General features: G+C 42.4%; 1 long non-coding RNA gene across 1 annotated transcript in view; it reads left to right on the top strand.

The window, feature by feature from the left end:
* The window catches only part of LOC310745885, a 59412-nt gene extending 38637 nt beyond the window's left edge, over positions 1–20775 (top strand). The window contains exons 2-3 of the long non-coding RNA XR_014540426.1: positions 19927–20067; positions 20698–20775. This is a non-coding gene — a long non-coding RNA (uncharacterized lncRNA). The remainder of the gene's footprint in view (positions 1–19926; positions 20068–20697) is intronic.
* The last annotated feature ends 1022 nt before the right edge of the window (positions 20776–21797 follow it).

Genomic DNA, 21797 nt, shown 5'->3' on the forward strand with positions numbered 1-21797 from the left:
CTGTTGGCCATACTAGTTGGGGCTTATGGGAGTTTGAGTCGAACAACAACTGGAGGGCCACAGTTTCCCCACACTAGCAGTAATGCTTTAAGATCCAGTGGGAGTCATCGAAACTCTATCTGATTACCTCACTGGTTTATGGGGCCAATGTGTTTCCTTCAGTGTGTACCCACAGGGGTATCCTTACTGATTAAGGGTTTGTTTTTCCCCCAGAATAGAGTACTGCAGAACCATATCTTTCAATGTGGGCTGGTAGCTATTGCATAAGTTGAGCACACTTCATTTTTACTACAATCTCCTACAGAATATTGTTTTCCATCCATTTTGGTGTGGCAATGGGTGTTGGATTAAAAAGAAAAAAGTATGAAAGGCCACAGGTTCACCGATGGTGTAATTGCCACAGAGAGGGGTGGCCCAAACTGTAGCATGGCTACAGCTTCACATTTTTATGCTTATAGGAAGACAAATGGGTGCACAGCAAAGCAATCTCACAGCTAGCTTCTCAGATACATATCTTTACATAGGACCACTCAACCCTATACTTGTTGGGGAATGGACACTGGGTACATACTGTGGCTTCAATCCTTCTCTTGAATTGTGTAGCTCAAGGCCTGGGGGGTGTCCAGTGGCCCTTTAAATCTCATTTTTGGAGCCTCTTGCCTCTAGCTCTCCTGCAATATATGGCTTCAAATTAAACCACAATGTTAAAAAGAGAGAGAGAAAGAGATCTTAGGTCTTTTCATCTGTGCTAATCCCTGCTTGCCACTCAGCGAAAGGTCACAGAGGAAACAGATCTCAGCTCAGCTGCAGCACAGCCAACTTGGCAGAGAAGCCTGGCTGGGCCCCAGAAGTCCTCTGTACCCTTTGGGCAAAGTGTATGTTGAGGGATGCATAGACCTCGTGTGTGTGTGTGTGTGTGTGTGTGTGTGTGTGTTGGCGGGGAGTTGATGTTAATAAGCTCTGCTTATCATGCCGATCTTGATGCCTAATTCATCAGGCACTTTCAAGTGTGATCAGATCATCAACAGCCCCACACTGAATTTTTTAGCTCCAGGCTTGCACATGTTAATCTTCCCTGCCTGGCAGTGGTGAACAGAGTTCAGTAGCCCAAGTATGTTCAGCAAATATAACAGAAATCCTGCTCCAGTCATACACGTTCTCGCTCTCATTTGCTTCTTTAAAATGGTTAACATTTTAATTTCCTTTGTTGATGTAAATTAGTAATTAATAAATCAAATGATTCCAGCTGCTCTTCAGCCAAGTGCTCCAAATGCTCTTCATCTGACTGTGGTCCCATTCCCGGGCACAGCTGGCTTTTATAGCCAGGAGGTGGACCAGAGTGAAGACTTCTCCACTCCAGTCCTCCACCCAGACTCTGCCCACTAGCTTGTCCCTGACAGGGCATTTACATTTGTGGATAGTAGGCTATTCCATCATCCCTAGCAGCCAGCCAGGGAATGTCCAAACATCTGGTCAAATTGGAGGAGGTCTACACTGCCCAGGGGAATGAGGAGCCACTGTAGTGTATCACAACTGCCACCCACCCCTGGGCTGGGTAAATGGCCATTCTATCAAAAATTTAATCATCTTAATATTGTTTGACTCTTTAAGAAAACGGTTTCAAGTAACGTTCTCATTTGAGCCATTGACCTATCATATACTGATTTTAGAACAGAATGTGTGTTCGCAACCACACTTGCCCTCAATCTATGCACTGCTGTGCACATTTTGGGGCTGAAGAACTGCATCACAAAATCCAGAGAACTCAAAAATTAAAATGCAAACTGCGCTGAATTTCTCTCCCTCCTCTATTTTCAGTCAGGTGATTTTCCTTCTCACCTGCTACCAGATGCTTTTAACTGGAGATGGCAGGCATTGAACCTGGGACTTTCTGGGGCAACATTGAATTGTGATCTCTCTGGAATCTGTCTCTTCATGTACTGGATATGGTAATCAGGACCTTTGTTGATGGAAAGGCCTTCTTAGACCCTGGGCAGGCAAATTGTTTTCCATGAAAAAAATGCCTATTTGCTAAGCCGGTTGGAGGACTGAATAGAATGTACTAGTTAAGAGTCCCCTAAATAGATTGTAAATTTTGCAGCTAGCAAAACCATCATATTAAAAAATGAATTGAATTATGAACTCTCCCATTAAATCTAGCTAAAAAAAAAATACATCAGCTCCTAAGATAATGGAAAATTCTATAAATGTGAGTTTCACTGACTGGGTTCATGATTTTTCAATTATGCCTTTAAGAGTCAGTATATCTTAAGATATCCTTATTTTACTGAGCTGCAATCAAGCATAGCACAGCACAGCACTGAGGACATTGTGGAGTCGTTACACTTTAAGCTAGACCTACAAACATATTTTGATGCAGGAACTGTATTCTTGGGGATCCTGAAACCAGACTTTCCTACTTGGTGGGTTTTCAGCTCATGTGCCATGCAAAAAGAAGGTAGAGTCAAAACCTTTTGCCTCTTCATTTGGATTTTAGTCCAGAGGTAGACAACATAGTCCCCTCCACATGTCATTGAACTACAACTCCCCTCATTCATTTTTCCTAATGTATACAATTTTCCCTAATATAATGCATTTCTGAATGTTACTTCTACCAATATATGCACACTATATCTGAGTATGGGCATTTTTGTACACCTTACTTAGCTGGATAACTGCACTGCAACATTTGGAGAAATGCAAATTTCAAGCAATGGCTGTGCTTCTGTTCTTGGAGGGCACTACATTGGCTAACCCTGGTCTAGCCCACTGGCTCCATCAGCCTCAGAGGGCAGACCAGTCTAATAGGTCCCCTGTAGGGAGGGGGGGAAAGGTGCTGAAAGCCTAAACCTCCACAGGAAGTGATCTGACCATGACAAAGGACTGATGACAATATCCCCCACTTTCAGAGCACCCTCTTCCTGCCCAGTTAAGAGAACAAGGTCCAAAGTGGGGCCCAACATGGGTTGGGCCGGTGACATGTTGGGACATTCTCATGGTCATCATGGCAGCCAGCAGTCTGGAACCCTCAATACTGCCCCCGAGACCAGCTCTGTCAGGGAGACTGCTGGGCAGCTAGGTAGCTGGGTAGCTAGATAAGCCAGCAGAATCCGTAATCTGTCCCAATTTCCAGGAACCCACACTCCCCCACCAACTGGACAGAGAGCCTGGAGAGAGAGAATTTATGTAGACCACAGCAATCTCCCTCCCACCCAATATTTCAATATATGTGTGGAATATTTCTGTATAATTTTCCAACCAATCAGCCATGCCTTCATTCAGGATGATCCATTCCATTCTCCCACTTTTAGATTTTTCAACTTTTTTTGCCCCCTGTCCCCTAAATATCTCCCCCAAACCTTGGGGTTTCTCCAGATCACCTGAAACCTTCATCCTACATGTGTATTCTACATACAGATTGGCTTTTGGAGAATTAGTTCACAGCTAGCATAGGATGCTAGTCAACGGAAATTAGCTATTATAAGCATATATATTTTTATATAGCTTTCCTGTCCAGATCCAGGGGCTCTGGTGTGCAGATGGAGCTTGGAAATGCACAAGGAGATTCCACAAGCATGTTCTGCCACGTTGTCAAATAATTGCACCTTGTCAGATAACATTGTGTCAGACAATGTTTTATGTATACAATTAGAATACATGCACGGACAGAGTACTCCCTGATGTTAAAGGGGATGAAGAAAAAAATATGCTTGTGTGAAAATCTGGGCACCCTGAGAGACCCTGGATGCTTTGGGATGGAGATGGAGATGCTTTGGACTGCTAATGTGGACCAGGTGCTTGAACGTTCTGATCAATGGCTGAGCTGAAGATTGTTTTCAGATGCAAAGCACTTTCATAAAGGGAGATTCAAAAGCCAGTGAGCTTTGTTAGTACACTTAGCTAGAGTGCTCCACTCACACAGCAGAGGCCTTAATTGAAAGACCTGGATTTTTATTGACTTGTGCTGTATTTATGATGTTCTTTGCGTACAGACTACCCTTTCTGTTTATTGTTTTTAATTTTGATTGGATTTTTGTTGTTGTTGATGATGATTTTTAAATTTGTGAACCACCCAGAGAATAAGCTTACTTAGATTGCACATATCTGCCGATAAATAAACAAAATCCCCATTTAGTCCATGTGCTGGCTAGAGCACTGAACTTATTGGGTGACCTTATGATGTTGTCTGGCCCAAGGCAAGGTGGTTCTTTTAAAATGAGATTCAGAAGCAATACAAAATACACAAGTGAGTGAGAAGATTAAATATTTTATTCTATAACAGCAAGCAATGTATACATACCAAGCAAGCACTTCAATCTGCTACTTGGAAGCCCTCAAGAAGCGGCGAAGCAACTCTCCCAGTAGCCTCAGTTTGCACGGCCCTAAGGCCTATCAGTCCATGCATGAGCTTCAAAGAAACTCTGCCCAAACCTTCTGATTTTATAGATAACCCATGTAGCTTGCCAGACTGGCTACGTGCAGCTCATCCATTAGCCACCCCTTCCCAATGCCTCACTTTCTCAAAACAATGCCCAACATGAAAGAAGGTACCCAGCACTATCCTCCCAAACTGATTAAGGCAGCTGTATGTGGGGCTTCATCTCCTCCCAACCTTCTCAGAACATCAAAGACTGTTCTCAAACCATCAAAAAACTTCACAAGAGCGAGGGAGGGGGAAGGAACAGAGGCAGGAGGGGCTCCGTGTCAGACCACTAACTCCTTGAAACATTTTGTCTTTCAGATGCATTTCCCATGAAGGTGGCCACAACATACTTCACAGGGCAGCTATTCCAGTGCTACTCTTCGAAGGGGAACTTGCAGACTAAAGCTTACTATATGCAGACATGGGTGGCTTGATTGACACCAACAGCCTTTTCTCCTCCCCAACCAGATTGCTTTGTTTACTATCTAGCCTCATGAAGAGTTTGAGGAAACTCAAAAGCTTGCATACTATTTTATTATATTTTGGCTGCCTAATGAAGGTATTCTTCTGATATGGACTTTGAAGAAGTGTATTTTAAAGCAGAAGTGGAAAATCTATGGTTCACCAGATGATTGGCTACATCTCCCAACAACACTGACCACTGATCATGAAGGATTGAGAGCACCATGGGACCTCCATGGGGACAGCAGTCCAAAATTTGGATCCACCATAATGAAAGAAGATTAGATGGAGCGAGGTATTCCTCCATTGAGTCTTGCCCTGCTAGACCACTCTTCACCAGTGGAGGGGGGGGCTCATGGTGGGGAAAGCCCCAGAGGTGAGGAGTGTCCCAATGCACCTATCGCAATGGCAGATGAAAGCTACAGCAGCAACCCAGTGGGGCATTTCAGGGGAGGGAACAGACATGTGTTGACCCTGCTATCGTCATGTGATGGCAACAGGTCCAATCCAGGTCTCTTCTCTTCACTAGCCTTCCTCCCTACTTTATGACGTAAGTGTAACTCAGAATCAACTCAGTTTTGCAATTCTGACTTTCAGTGTTTGATCTGATACTGTGCATGTCTACTCAAAAGAAAGGCCCATTGGATTCAGTGGGACTTATGATCAAGTGAGTGTGCATGAGATTGCAATGTTAAGGAATTTATTCTCTGACCCAAAAGTGGAAGAAAATGTGTGTCTTATAAACATCCCAGATTTTGACTTTGCAGGAAGGAAGTCCCCCTCCCTCCCTCCCTCCCTCCCTCCCTCCCTCCCTCCCTCTCCTCCTTTCTTGGCAACAGTGTGTAAAATATCCTGAAGATAAAATTTCTTATGAAAATCTCATTTGAGTTCTCTCCTTAGTATCTTTCCTGTTTACAGTTCTGAGGAAGAGTAAGAAACTCTCTCTTTAAAAGTGAACTCTCTCTATCAAGCATTCAAATGTTCCGCTTAGAACTGTCAAGCCACACATAAAATATTGATACCTCACATTGGCAGGGTTAATATAGTGCTATTTTAATTGCAAACACACTGTGGGTGATTAGTCAAACTTAGTGTGTCTTGAATTCTAAGATAAAAAGATCCTTCTGGCTGGACCACCTATGTAATTACTGTTATGACCCTTCTCTGTTAAGAAGATTGGTCTAGCAAGAGTATTAGAGATCTTTCATTAACCTATTCTGAACCATTCTGCAAACTGGTATTGAATAAAAGACTCCAGCATCTGAGAGCAGACAGGGGAAAGAATTCTTCTTTTGCTGAACTGTAGAATGATGGGCGAGAAAGTTAAAGATCTGTATGAAACGAAGTGATAAAACAAGCCTTCTAATACTTGGCCGTAATTTATTTTTAACCTAGCTCATTCAGGATGAATAGCATCCTTTTTTTTAGGATGCATTTCCATGGCTAAAAAGAGGAGTGCAGTATTATTATGTTAACTGATACAGCTGGAAAATGAAAGCAAATCACATCTGGAAGTGCTTTTTTGTCTTTTATTAGTAATCTTATTTTGTAGTGGTGGTGGGGAGATCAGAACGGGGAGGAAGAGGGAAGAGAGGGACCTGAGTGGTTTTCTTCGCATTTAAGCAAGTTTTATTCTGAGAGCGAGATCATTTTGGACTTCCAGAAAACTGTGTGAATGAATGGGAGAAGCAGCTTTGTATTGCAAATATGCCAGGCAGTCAGGAGGACTTCGCCAGGCACATTTGCTACCTATTAACACACTTTAAACACCTTTGGTTGTTCTACAGTCAGGATGGTTACAGGGTAGAGTGATGCTAATCAATGCTAATGATTGTGAGAACACTCCAGGTGAACTCATCTGAAAAGTGCATACATTAACATAGCGATATGTGAATACCTAACACTGTAAGCAAGGGGGTAGATTCTTCCCTTCTTCTTACCAGCTGCTATCCCAAAAGAAGAAAAACACATCTGGATCACACTGAGGTCCATTTAGCTCAACTTCCAGGCATCCCATAATGGTGGCGGTTTACCCCACTGTTGTTAATACAACATTAGGCTTGTCAGACAATTATCCTACCTATGAAAGCAAAGGCAGAAAGAAGGGGAACATCTCTCCTTTCACCCTGGGCTAATCCACCCTGGCTGAATGCCATCACAACTAGTGAGTGATGGAAGGCAATCTCCCCACTCCTTAGTTAGGGAAGCTGTGAAGTTGGATACTTGACCTGTGCCTACCAGCTCCACTCTGTTCAGCATACAGCACAGGTGAGGGAATGATGATATTCAGCAAGGTGGTGATATCATGTGCATCTAGACCCAGAATGGAGAACCTGTGCCCTTCCACGGGTTGTTGGACAACAACTCCCATCAACATTAGTTGTGCTGGCTGAGGATAATGGGAATTGGAGTCCAATAATGTCTGGAGGACCATAGATTCCCCAGCCCTGTTCTAGACAACACAGAGAAGCCTACCACTACTACTAAACAGAAGCTTCCTTCCACTTCTGCTAGATTGAAACTTGAACATATATTGGCTTGGCAGCTCCGAAAGAGCCCATTGATCATTTAGAGTTATAATGTAGTGCAACGCAACTCCTTCTACATGTCTTCTCATCAGCACTTATTCTTGGATAACGTCTGACGGCGCAACAAGCTTCTGTGCCCAAAGATTTACAGGCCCTGTTTCACCATAGATAGATGTTCCACCTCCTTCTTCAATAATACACTATACCTTATGTTACCTCTAGAGAGGTCCGTCAGTAAAAACTTAAAGCTATTGTTAATCATCCGCTAATACCCCCGAAGGGCAATTCAATTGTTAGGAATTCTAGAGATGTGATGATTACTGTTGTGCTGAATTATTAACAGGTTTGTATCAAAGCGCAAGCTTAAGTTGCTTTGGTCTTGTGTAAAAATTCCTCTGATCTTTGGCAATCATAATTTATTTACAGCTTCCATACGTTCTACCCTTTGCAAAGGAATAGGGACATCTTTTAACTATGGCCAAGAGGCATTGGATTTTTATACTCAGCACTGTCTCCATGTTGGGAAGTGCAGCCAGCTTTCCTATGTGAAAGGCAGGTTATCTAAACATGTTCTTCCCCTGAGAGAGACAGATTCATAATATTTATTCTGAAATACAAATACTGGGGCTCTTTGCTCCATGAGAATTGTCCTTAGGTATAGTAAATACAGTTCAGGTTAAAATGAAATCAGTGCATAGCGATTGCTAATGTTTACATTTGAAGGGAGGACATGTGAGAGAGGGAATATGTTATAGAATTAAATCAGAGTCTCTTTCACAGAGAGAAAGCGCCTTCTGGCATTTGGGTTGCAGCGAAAAAATTGGCTGTAAAGCGTAAGCTTATAGAGAACACGTTTGTGTTTGTTGTGGTGGCTTTCCCAAAAGCTGAGTTTGGTTCAGAAGAGCAAATTAATACCAAATACCATACACACACAAACACACACACAACATCTTAGGAGAGTGCAATTAGCTCAGTTCTATCAAACTGCACCTTGGTTTTTGTTCTCCTTTTTGAACAGGCAGGATATGGTGTGTGGGAAGGGCCAAATAACATCACGGTACTTTTGACTTGCTGACCTGAAAGGGGCATTTACTAGAAAGCATTCCTATTATTTCAAATCTTTTTTTTTCAGACACATTGAAAATAAATGTGGGGTGTGGGAGGGGAGAGGAACACATCTCATGAAGTCCAGAGTGTTCATAGAATTGTTGTGCCGCAAGGTACCTAAACGGCTTTTTGGGTCCAACCGATAAATTTTGTAGGAAAGGTGAGATATAATAGTAATGAAAACCATAAAAGGAAACCATTTGCAAGGGAGAGATTATACATGTGACCAGTTAGCATGCTGAGGAATGAAGCCAGCCTTATTTACTAGATGGGGCTGCTGCATTTTCAGGTGGGACTTCAAAGAAACAAATGGACAAGCACTGAATTCCTCATGGGCAACACAAATTTGTGAAGCCCAGTTGCCATTGCCGAGCTCTAGTGCCTACTGGTCCCGAAAGGTTAGTAACCTCTGCTCTAAGAACCATCCACATAGCTGTGTCTTTCTCAATCTAGCACAAGCCTGTCCTAACAAAATACAATCAGAGCCGTCTTTCCCATAGGGCGTAGTGGCTCGTTGCACCAGGGCGCCGGCTTCTCAGGGGCACCCCAGTGAGTGGGGGAGCTACACGGCTTTGCCGGTGGCCTCCCCTTTCCTTGCACACCGCCAGCTGTGCCCCACCAACCATCTTTCCTTCCTACCCTCCTTGACCCGCCCCCCTCTGCGGCGGGCACATTGGCACTACTCCTGCTGCTTGTGCTGCTCCCACAAGCGCTCTGCGGCAGCGGCATGGGCTGCGTCAGACGAGGAGCCACTCCTCAACTCTGAGGCAGTGGCTGAGGATGGGCCTCCTCCTCCTCCTCCTTCTCCTCTCCCTCAGCCGCGGGAATCCCCTCAGCTACCGCCCGCCGAGCCTCTGTCGACATTGTCTGAGGAAGTGGCGGGAGCGGTGGTGGTGGGAGTGGTTCCCAAGGGGCCTCCTCCATGTCACCGGTGCCAGCCGCCACCCCCGCCCCACTCCTGGGCAGCAGCGAGAGTGGGCTGTTGTCAGGTAGTGGAAGAGAAGGAGGCACCCCGGGGCCTCGCAAGTGAGCATGGGGTTCCGGCAGTCTGGCCAGCTGTGCTGCATCCACCACATCGGTGGTGTCTTCTGTGGGCCATGGCTCCTGGGGCTATGAGGTGGTCCATGAGGTGGGCCCCAAGTTCTAAATTCTGGGAAAGGGAGGGGGCACTGGAGGGATCTTTGCACCACAGCGCCGGATATACTTAAGATGGCCCTGAATACAATAAGGGTTTCTTATAGCATAGCCCCATTTTCTTAATACAATCTTCACCAACCTGGTGCCCTTTGGATGTTGTGGTTGGCTCTGGCTGGAGTTGTAGTCCAAAACATTCAGAGGGCACCATGTTGGGGGGCTAAAGATATGGAATCAGTTTAGCTGTAGCAGTTCCCACCTCCGTTTTTACCTCTGTAGCTAACACAATAGCAGCATCCCAAGTTCCAGCTGTTATGTCCTATTAACTTCAGAGGGATCCAGCCAGCAGAATGCAGATACTTTGATTTAGCAGTTTTGCGGATCAAGCTGTTATTAACTTAGCAGAAATTTCAAATGGTCTTTTAATGTAAAAAATAATCAACAGCCTTGTGCAGCTCTGAAGTGATGTTCCTCTGCTGATAACCTGTTAAAGATTGCAGAAGGCACCCAAAGAGAACAGATGCCTGTTTCAAATGGGAGCATGGATCAGATAAGTTTCACCTTCCAGGCACAATGTTAGTCTCATAACCACACTGTAGATCTCACTTCAAGTTTGCCTCATTTAATTAAACTATTTACACAACTAAGCAATAACATCACTGCAGCTCTCCTGATATTTGGGTTATCACCCAAATTAAATTATATCACTTCACGTTTCTCACATTTTACGACTATGTTTACCTGCTGTTACAAGATTTCCTACTCAGCTTTGAGCTGAGTTTCAATCTCAGTCTACGTTAGTATTAATAAGCAACAACAGCTCTAGAACTCAGGTGTGTTCTATTGAACCTGGACTATGGAATTCAGGTTTCACAAATGTGTTAGTAATTTTAAGCAGAGATATGGAATTGATTGCCCTCCAGATGTTGTTCGCTCCCATCATTCCTCACCATTAGCCATGCTGGTGGTAGTTGGAATCCAACAATATTTGCTATGGGTAGGCTATGTGTGGGGGCCTAATGATGGGATAAATATGGATTTCCAGCACTAAGCAGATTTATTTAAAACCTGGTTTGTATAAAGAGCAGCTCCCCCCAGATCCACCATAGGCTGGATCTAGAGTAGGGGGTAGACCAATCTCTCAGTTATGGTTTTTCTTAGTTTCTAATTTTTCCAATCATCAGTTTGCCCCATTTCTGCATACTTTTGCAATTTTCTAAACTAAAAAGTCGGCATGAACATTCACATGTGCTTTCATGCACATTTCTGCCAATATTTGAATGTTCGGATACAATTTTGCCTAGTATATGCATATTTTACCAGCTATTTTCCCTTATCAGAATGTATTTTTGTACATTATTTTCTTTAATATGTGCATTTTTGTAAGAACTTTTCGCTAATATACACATTTCTGTATACTTTTTTTTTTGTTGGAGAACTGCACCAGAGAAGTCTGTTTCAGTTCAGGTATTATTTCAGGAATTTGGCAGGTATGCTTTAAAATGTGAACCAAACCAGTTTCTCCCCAATCCCCAGTTACAACCACCTAATTCTATGAATTTCAATGGTGATGAAGTTCCATGAACTTAGCTTGGATGCAGTCCACAGTTCCTTTTGCTCACCTGCAACTAACTTGATATGAAGTCTATAAACTGGAACTTTGGTATTTTTGTTACAGACAGACAAAGTTTTCTTCTAGAAATTAGCTCTGGAACTTCCTTTTGGAGCCTTAAGCTTCATGTTGGGAATGTTATTTAAGTTTTTATCAGTTCAAGTTCCCATGTTCTTAGGTAATGTGATTTTATCTGTGCTGACACATGATTATGCTGAGCCGTATCGATTTGATTTTGTTTTATAAATATGCCTATATTTATTCAAAACTGTTCTCAGCTAATTCCACCCGCCCCCTCAACTGAGGCTTTTAAAGAACGATCTATATTTTGCAGGCGTCTTCAATTTCCATTGTTATGTCTGATCCCAAATCACTTTGCTTGCAAGGATTTGTACATGAAATGTGAGGAAGTCCCCTTCAACACTGTGCAGTGTGAAGGCACCATTTGCTGCCCTGAGCCTTTCTATTGCCTTTCAATGAAAACATGTATTTTCTGAACTAATAGGCTGGCTGTACTGAAGTTGCTTTTTCATTCAAACCTGGAGTTTCTCAGGAGTTCCTATAAACAGATAGCATCTGCTAGATGCCTTTGCTTTTGGCTCACTATTGTTCATACATTTCAAGCAGCAGTTTGTTTCAAGTATGAGTATCTGAACTTTATTCTGCCAGCCCAATGCTGCTGTGCCATCAAAATTAGATTGACTGCAAAGTTAGAAATCAAATACGATCTAGAAATGAAATAGTAGCTGGAGGTCAAGATTGATTTAATATTTGAGACTTCAGGACAATATATATATATGATTTATTGGTACCTGTAGTGCTGTTGATTGTAATGAGATTATAAATTTCGCTGATAAGAGCACAGTCTGAGGCAATCCTCAGATGGACCAGTATTACAAATTAATAAATGTGGGTTTTTATTTGAAGCTCATTCAGCTGTTAATGGACAGATCAGTGTCATTCAACAGAGCACTTTGACCTCCATAGTCATGTAAGTCTGTTGAGCATAACTGGTTGAATTCCATAAGGACATAAGAGTCCTGATAGATGAGGCCAAAGGCTCATCCAGTACAACATCCTGTTTCCACAGTAGCCAATCAGATGCCTCTGGAAGCCATCAAGCAACATATGAAGGTGACAGATTTCACCTAGCATTGCTCCACAGAACACATCAATCTGAGGCACACTGCCTTTTATCAGGAAAGTAGCATACAGTCACTACAACTAGACCTCATTGATCCTCGGACCTCTTTTTAAGTAATCTAAGATGGAGGTCAATGCCGTCCCACTTTCTTCACAGCATGCGGATTTTTTCTACACCTCAACCATGTTTTCATTTCCTTGCTTTTTTCCTAAACTAAAAAGCCCACAAATTGTAAACATTCTTAAAGGGGACTTGTTTCAGCACACTTTCGTACTCAATTTTGCCTGATACACACTTTTCTTTGGCAATGTGATTTCCCCCCAAATAATGTGCTTCATTATATGCAGTTTTTTTGCCCACATTACCTGGCTAGAGAAGCGCACAGAGAAATTTGGAGAAGTGTGTGAATTTCGAGGGATGAGTGTGTTTCAGTTGGTGTATTGTTTCAGGTTGTGCGAATTAGGTTAGGTTCACCTCTAAATGTGAAGTAAATTTCTCCCCTATCCCTAACTCCAAGACCCTTTCCCAAAAACTTCCCTCAATCTTTCAATCAACACGGTAGCCATTGTGTCAACTGTCAAGACGCGCCATGGAGCCCTGCTCTTAGAAATGGTGAGATGCAAGGCAAAGGTGGAGATGTGGGCAAGACCATTCCACAGACTGGCGTGAAAAGGATGATCAGGAAAATATCAAGGAAGAGCAACTGCTTGAGGGATCACCATACATACAATACATAGTAGTGATGTCTGAAGGAATCATTTCCTGTTCCACCTTGTATTCATCCCATGTAGCGCTGTAATAGTTCAGCTGCAATTAATCTTCTACCCAAAACTACTTTATCTGTCTCACTGGCCGCTGAGATGAAATTATGCAACTTACATAGTTTACGTAATTAATTACGTAAATTACATTATCGCTATGTTATCCCACCCCATTGATTTCAATGCAAAGGAAATGCAAGTCATATGCGGGGGGTGGAAATGTAATCAGTCACGTATTGTTTGCTGACTGGAGGCAGCAACAACAGTGAATATCAATTGTATTCACTGGATCTGTTTCCATTCAGGACATGGGACGAATAAGCAAACTGGCCATTTCTGTCCCCTCTCTGTTTTCACTGAAATTCTCCTAAATCCCTAGGAGCAAGTACCTCAGAATTCACAGGTACTCTTTGCCATGAGAAAAAGCAAGTTATGAGATCAGAGCAATCCAGTGATGAACCTGACAAATTAATAAAGAGTACTTTATTAACTTACCTGTTTGTGTACATCACTTTTCAATTCCAATCAGCAAGTGCCCAAATAGTGTTCCTCTGCCTTCAAAGAGAATGACATATGGTTTTTCTTTCATTTTAAAAACACAAGTTTCTAGACCTCATCATTATGGAGAATGGTTCCAAATTTAATGCACAGGACCACCACCCCCAATAAATATTCTTGTATTCTAAACATCTAGCCCCAATTGCCTGTCCCCCCCAAAAAAAACCTACGCTGGCAAACTTGTGAGAATAGCAAAAACTATGTGTTTACATCAAATCTGAATTTTCTAGATTCCTAATGGAAAGTATTTTTGTTGTTTGAAAAATATCAAGAGGGACATCCATTTTAATATATGCTTGCAGTTTAGTCTGTTTAAAGCGATTAAAACTACATTTACAAACACACTCTGGTTGTATAGCTTACTGAGAGGGAATCATCAGCTTGTCTGGTGAGATTTTAATCATTTCATTTTTAATGTAAATATTTGGCTAATAGATATAAAAAGGTATTTATTCTCTCTACAGTTGGCTCTCCTCCCCAGGATTAGTATAACGTGACAGATGGCTGATGTCATCTTTGCTTGGAAGAACTCAGCTGGCAATAATAGCATGGTACATTTCTAGGGATTTGTGGTACTGTGTGCATAAAGCAAGATTTTTAACAAAAAAAAGAAGCCCAAAAGGGAATTCCCAAAAGTAAATATCTGCCTGCGCTAGCCTACTGTTCCTTGTTGGAATCTATATAAAACTCCATCAATATTGACACTATTCTTGAAGATGAATTGCAAATGCTACATATTGCAATGCTGCGGGTCTTTTGGCTCAGCGTCTTTGCTTCCCCTCCTGCTTTTGAGTGAGAATAACAAAAACTGGTGTTTCTGTATGGAAGAAAATCTGTTATGTATATTTGGGAAGTTTATTCATTTATTCATTTCAGTTATTCATATCTCCTCTTCCAGGATACAAATCTTTACAAGGCGGCTTACAGGAAACTGATATTTTGAAAACGCAATACATTATGTCAGCATATAAAACAGGGGTGGTGAAACTTTTCCAGCCTGAGGGCCACTTCCCCTCATGGGTAACCTTCCAGGGGCCACATATCAGTGGTGAGAGTGGCAAAAGTGGGCCTGCCCAGGCATGTACCACTCTCCATCCTCCGTCAAGGTACGCAAGAGGTATTCTCACAATTCAAGGAAATGTTCTGGCCAGGTAAAAGCACGAGAGGAGGGCACAGAACAAGGGTTGTGAGGAGTGTGGCTCAGGAAGAGGCCTGAGGGCCTGATAGAGAGATCTGGAGGGCCAGTTATGCGTTCCTTGATGTGAAATGGCATCTACTGCACCCTGCATGGTGCTTTTGTGCTCATGCGCACTCATTACATATCTGTGTACTAGAAACAAGATTAGACCATTTCACTACTTAGAAAGTTTATTTTTAGACACCCTGTGGAGGTCGTCTCGATCATTAAACCCACTTTCGGAACTGCAGCTTTGTGAGGGGAGGAGGGGCCTCTTAACATGCTTTAAATGTGTATTGCAGGTGGGACCTGTGACTTGTTGGGAGTTGATAACCTAACAACATTTAAACAAGACGTGAGCAGAAAAGGGGCACAGATGTGCAAAAAAAATAGTGACAGCTGGAATATAAGACAAACAATCAACATTATTGGGACTTGATACTGGAAAAGTATTTTTAAAGGTGGCTTCTGAGTTGAGATGCTTCTTTCAGTTCAGGAAAACCTTCCGTTTCCTGTAGCCAAGCTGGTGCCAAACATATTGCTCTTCTTTCCTTTGGACCACAACAGTGAAGCCGAGACATAGGGTCTTGTCATTTGGGCATGCCAGGACTGAGCATACACACTGCTCAGACTTGTGCTACAGGGAGGTCACATTGGTGCTGCTAACACAGCAGTTTGGCTTCACCCCCAGAGGCGTACTCCATTGTCTCTTGAGACACATGGGTGCCAGCATAAGCCATGGAATTAAAGTTCAGGCCTAGAAGCTGTGGATCTTTCAGACATCATCTTCAAAGAGGGGTGGTTTTCTGAAATGGTAGGATCTAAATATGGATCCAGTATAGTTAATTTCCCAACACTTGCAATACATATTTACTCATTGTCAGGCTTTGGGGAATCAGCTTCCTTCCCCTATGGCAGTAGAAAAGAAGATCAAAGGAAAGGAACATCTTACCAGTTAGAAACTTTAATAATCACAGCGAGAGAACAAAGAACATATCTCCTAGAAATGGTGGTGCTCCAAATTAAGCATCACACCACCTTCCATCCCTATTAAACTACGTCACTCCTACATCTTGTAATCTGAGCTTGTACCCTCTGCGCTTTCTTCTCTGAGACTTTCTGAGCTCTTCTTGACCTTGGGCTGAGTGGAGGAATGCTGCCCAGAGACTGTTAACCCTCTCTCTCCCAGTGCTTCTTCTCCTAGCTGTTCCCCATCCAGTATTTCCCAGCTTCTGCCTTCTGAACTATGTCTCTCTGCAAACCACTATTCCAAATCTATACTGTCCTCCTGCTCCTGGGATGATTCAGGGTCCGGATCAGGAGCAGGGGGAGGGGGTGGCTCCCACCATTCCTCCTCAAAGGGGCTTATGACAAAGATAGCAGCAATATCTCCCCAAAATCAACCATTGTGGCCACCAGCTTCTGCCAACCTGCCCAAAATGTGGTGTGGATATTGAGCAGGCCAGGTGCTCCATTCCTCTCATTTCCTGGTGGAAACGGTTGAGGTGTAACAGTGAAGTGACAGGCATTTACATACAAGGAAACAACTAAGGCAGTTACTAACGAGGCAGTTACCAATGAGGCAGTTACCAACTCTGATAAGCTTCTGTGTGAGGCCTGTGTATTCGTGCAAACATTTGGGTGGCTAATAGCATTAAAATAATTCAACTGGCTGCTGTAAGTGGAAACTGATGAAACTCTACTGTGATGATTATATTTTATTTGATCTCCTGTAGTGATGTGAATTTGTTATAAACTGCCCGGGAATCGTAGTGACGAAGGGGGGTAATGGAAATAACCACAAAAATAAGTAAAAGTGCAAACACATTTCCACTGCTCGTGGTGCAACTGGTGACACCACCACTGCCCTATAGGGCAGGAGGATGAGCACGCAACTACCAATACCGTGCAGGTCTGTGACCCCTCTTCCCTTTGCCGCCACTTCACTAATCTGCTTCTTCCTGTACTGCCTGGACAATTGGAAGGGGAGGAGGACAAGGACAGAAAAGCATAATACTGCCAATTAGATGAAGGGATGAAACATAACAGCGTGGTGCTGTCTTGTATTCTTTCCTCTCAGTGTTCTGTAGCATCCAGGCCTGTAGATTTGGTGACCCAGGTCCACTAAAACAAGGCATTATGTAGAGATCTGACAAACCTACTCTAGGAACATGGGAAACTGCCTTCTACTGAGTCCATTAGTCCATGCAGCTTATTATTGTCTCTATGGATGAGCAGATTCTTCAGGGTTTCAGGAAAGAGATATTTCACAGCCCTGCTTGGAGATGTAAGGGATGGAACCTGGAACTTCCTGCATGTCAAGCAAATGCTCTATGACTGAGCTGCCTGCTCTATTTCTATTATGGGAGTCAAGTCTAGGGCTGGGGGAGACCTTGGTTTTAGTTGGCATTCAAAAGTGAACCTACCTAATTCATACTTTCCAAAACAATGTGTTTTGGACACTACCATGCTTCAAAATTCGCATCTCTCCAAATTTTGCAATTCAGTTTTCTAGCCAAGTCACCTGTGCAAAAATGCATGCACCGGGGTAAAATGTGCAGAAAAATGCATATATATTAGCGAAAATTGCATATAAAATACTTTGTATTGGGGGGGGGGGAATGCTTTGGAAAATTGTGTCTATAAGACAAAATTGCATACCAAAATGCATATATATTAAGAGGTGTTGGGATCTATCTGTATAGGGAGACAACAGAGGACTGCACCTTTAGAAATGAAGCCAAACGGTTAGAAGGTTACAGTGCCTGGTGTGGCTATAGAGACCAATGTGGAAAGAAATGTTTTCTTTCAGCACTCCTTCCTCCTCTGGTCACTGCTATGGTTGCATGTCCTGACTGCTTGTCTCCAGGCACTGCGGTCATCAGCAAGGGATTCCCATATGACGGGGTTAATGTTGCCAGTCTTCATGTCACGTTTGCAGATACCTTTGTAATGCAGAGTTGGTCTGCCAACAGGCCTGCTGCCTGAAGCCAGTCTTCGTAGAGCAAATCCTTGGGGATCATGCCATCTTCCATTCTGTGCACATGACCAAGCCAGTATAGACATCGCTCTGACAGGAGTGCGAACATGCTGAGAATGTGGAATTTGTGCTAAAATACTGATGAATTTTCATGAGAATGATTTTTTAAAAAATCGCAAACTGATGTGGAAATGTGGGGAACCAAATTTAAGGTTGGAGAAATGAGAAACTGAAATTGACAAATTCGCTCATGCCTATTCAAACCAGACTTCAGGCTTCATGAGAGCTAATTACTTCTTCATCAAGTTGCTCTAAAGGGCTTCGTCTTCTTGTATTCCCTCTTGTCATTTTTGCAATCCCTTCACGTTCTATCTATCAACTAGTGTCTGTCAGACGGCTGCAAGCAACTCCTATAGCCGGTTGCCAGGAACGTACAAAGACAAGGAAAAGTTCTTACCATCCACTTTTTATTCAATATTTACAGAGAGAGGCTATAGAACCCAGCCTCTTGGATAATGCCATTGTCCCGAGTAAATCTCCACCCCGCTTCTCTCCCACTTCCTCATTTGTCATCAGCATCAACCCCTCTATGGTTGCCGCTTACAGTTGCCACCTATCTTTGAGCTCTTTGCTCTCCTACTTTTAAGGCTCGCTGGGTTCTGGGAGATGGTGGGTCTGGAATGCTTCCTAGTGATAACATGTCAGCCAGCTGCTGCTCCAGCTCTGCCTGCTCCTCCTCTCCCATTATCTCCCAACTTTCCCCCTCATCTTCCTCTGAGCTGTGAACCTCCCTCAAACCCCTGTTGTAATTCTGAACTATCTTCCTCTTCTTTGGAAGGGTCAGGCTGGGCAGCCATTCTCCACCATTCCTCCTCTGTCCAGTCCCTGACATCATCAAACTAATGTTTGTCCTTTGGCAGCAAAGATGGAACAGTGTTGTTACTCTCAACATTAGCCCAGATAAAACCTCGACTGCTGAAATACACCTTGAGGTCTGTGCTAGATTTAAGATTAACACTACTGACATTTTCATGCCAGTTATGAACTAAAATAACAGAGGAATCTGGGGCAGCATCTGACAAAACAGCACAAAGTTCTGTTCCGGCCAATATCTATTGCTCCACCATCTATTCCCAAATTAATAACAGCCGTGAGTGTATTGCTGAAGGAAAAAGGTATCTTTAAAACATTAAATCCTTTCAAAACAACATTGTGATAAATGAAATGCATGCATTGTTTTTGCAGTACATTTATTCTGATGTTTCAAAGTCTATGTTTTGTTCCAAAGGGTATCATATTACAATGATATATGTGGCAGGCAGGGTGTGAAAGAGACTAATGCCCTGAGACAAATGCTTTTGCTTGTCATATTAAGCTCTCTTTATATACCTGAGAAATTCACAAATAAAATACGGTCATGACATTTATTTGATGATTTTTTTTATTTCTTTTTCTTTAAAAAAAAGCACCCTAAAATGAAAATCCTGCACATGCCTTCCTTAAGAAACATTTCATCCGAGAGGTAAAAATAAAAATTATAAACTAATGAACAATAACCGACCTGTGCTGCCTTATTAGGACTTGTTCAAATTCTGGCCATCGTGCTAGCAAATTTTAATCAGGTCAGCTTTTATAAAAATGGAGTGCCATTCCCAAAGAGGTGCCTCTGGCACCCTCACTATGTAGTTTTCCTCTTATGCTGAAGACACACCTCTTTACTCTGGCCTTTGACTCCTGAGGCATATTTTTCAGGACCTAGACTGTAAACTTGCATTTTTTAATGGTTGCAACCCACCCAGGGACCATATGGTTAAGGGCAGATAAGAAATCTAGCAGGAGAAGTAATAGTAAAAATAAAAAAGTGGTTGTCACTCTCTGTCTTTGTTGCACTCAGGGATAGCTCTTTGAAGAAACCAACACAGAAAAAGAGAATTCAGTTAGGCAGACTTTTTTTTTTCAGCGGCACTGTGTAGTTCTTTTCTAAGTGTGATTAAATAATCATAAGAACGCCTCTGAGGGCTAATCTGCTTTATTTCCCAGATTTTCACCTTGGGGACATATTGTCCCTTGTCACTGAAACCTCAGGGACAGAAGGGGACTCCACAGGATGCCACAGCAGGAAGCCGCGATCCTGATGAAACAGTGTTCAGCTAATGAAGGCATGGCCCATGGCCTCTGCTGGTATGCCATATGTTTGAAGAAATGCTAATGACTGCAATTCAAATACCTTTTTCATCTTAACTATATGTAAATGTGTTTATAAATGCTTGCTTATAAATATACTATCACATTTTAAAAAGCTAAGTGCTAATGTTGCTTTCAACATCTATAATACACAATAATTAAAACTTTAGCAATTCTGCTTAATTATACCTTATGGGAAACTGTACAGTAATTTATAGAAATTAAGCTGAAAACAACAACAAAAGATCAACAAACAACAAGAAAAGAAAGCGGAGAAGAACCTGAATAATAAATCTCTTAGATCATTAATATACAAGGGGTGGGGGGAGCCTGCAACAAAATTGCTGAGAAGAAGAAAAAATATGACAGAGGGCCCATTTCTCACAGAACAGAGATCTGAAAGGAGAAGATTGGCGAGAGACTGAAAGTCATCTGTTGAAGAACAGTGTGAATTATGTCAGTTTATAGAGACCCCGATGTGTCGGGAGAATGTGTGTGTGTGTGTATAAGAGTTCCCCACAAAGCAAAACAAGTGTTTGGTAACTGGAGAACTTTGTTTCAGCACAGAGTGCTTATTCATCATCCCTCCCTCCCGCCAAAGCTTTATTTTTGTATCCTCCACTACAGGTGATCCTTAGGAGCAAATGGTACTTTGCGATGAATCATCTCCTACACACCATTGGCCAAAACTGACATCTCCATTGCAGCAACAGAAACGTAATTTTGGCAAAGCAGTTGGTTACTATTTTGGTACACAGGGTATGCTACAGTTCCCTCCTCTCAACCACACACATACAAACACGGCACACTAGATAATGTCTAAGTGGCCAGAGAAATAAGAACCTGTACTTACATATTACTGGTTATCATGTGTTGTGTGTGCAGTATTACACACTTAATCCTTTGGCTCACACAAAACTAAATTAGGAATACCAATCATATATTTTGATAAACTACTGGCCACAGATGTTATTCACAACTACTTTTTAGGAATATCTACTTTGCAAGAAAGTTTTGTCACTGGCAGGGGTAAATGTGGTTTGGTATTTCTGCCAAAATAGTATTGTACATATTAGCTCCCCAAAAGAAAGGATCCATTTTAGTGGATGAGCAATTTTAGATGCTAAAAAATAAATGAAAGGAAGGCATTTGGTCCAGAGATCAAATTATAAACAAGCCCTGCCAAACAGAACATATAAGAAGCTACCATATACCAGCACAAACCACTGGTCCATCTAGCTCCAAATTGTCCATGCCCACTAAGCAATGACTACAGCATGTCACATGGGAATATTAAGAAATGGAACTTGAGACTTCCTGAATGCAGTGCAACCTCAACAAAATAGGACAGTTCAATTCTTTACTGAGCTGGAAAGTTTCTGTTTGCAAAGTTCATAACTGCTCTCTGAGCTTTACAAATTGAAACAGAAACAGCTGAATCACCCATTTTTCATTTTTTTATGTTTTAAAAAATTAAAACCTGGAGGCAGACAGCCATCTCAGAAGGTCCTTTGTAAAGAAGAAAGTCTTTGCCTGCAGACAGACGTCCATGAGATTAAACAGATCCTCTGTATGAGGATTAAACAGACCTCTGTATGAGCAGAGGCCCAAAAGGTAAAAGGTAAAGGTAAAAGGCAAAGGACCTCTGGATGGTTAAGTCCAGTCAAAGTCAACTATGGGGTTGTGGCACTCATCATGCTTTCAGGCTGAGTTTGTCCACAGACAGC

This window comes from Podarcis filfolensis (genome assembly GCF_964270895.1).
Source record: "Podarcis filfolensis genome assembly, chromosome: 12".
Taxonomy (NCBI): domain Eukaryota; kingdom Metazoa; phylum Chordata; class Lepidosauria; order Squamata; family Lacertidae; genus Podarcis; species Podarcis filfolensis.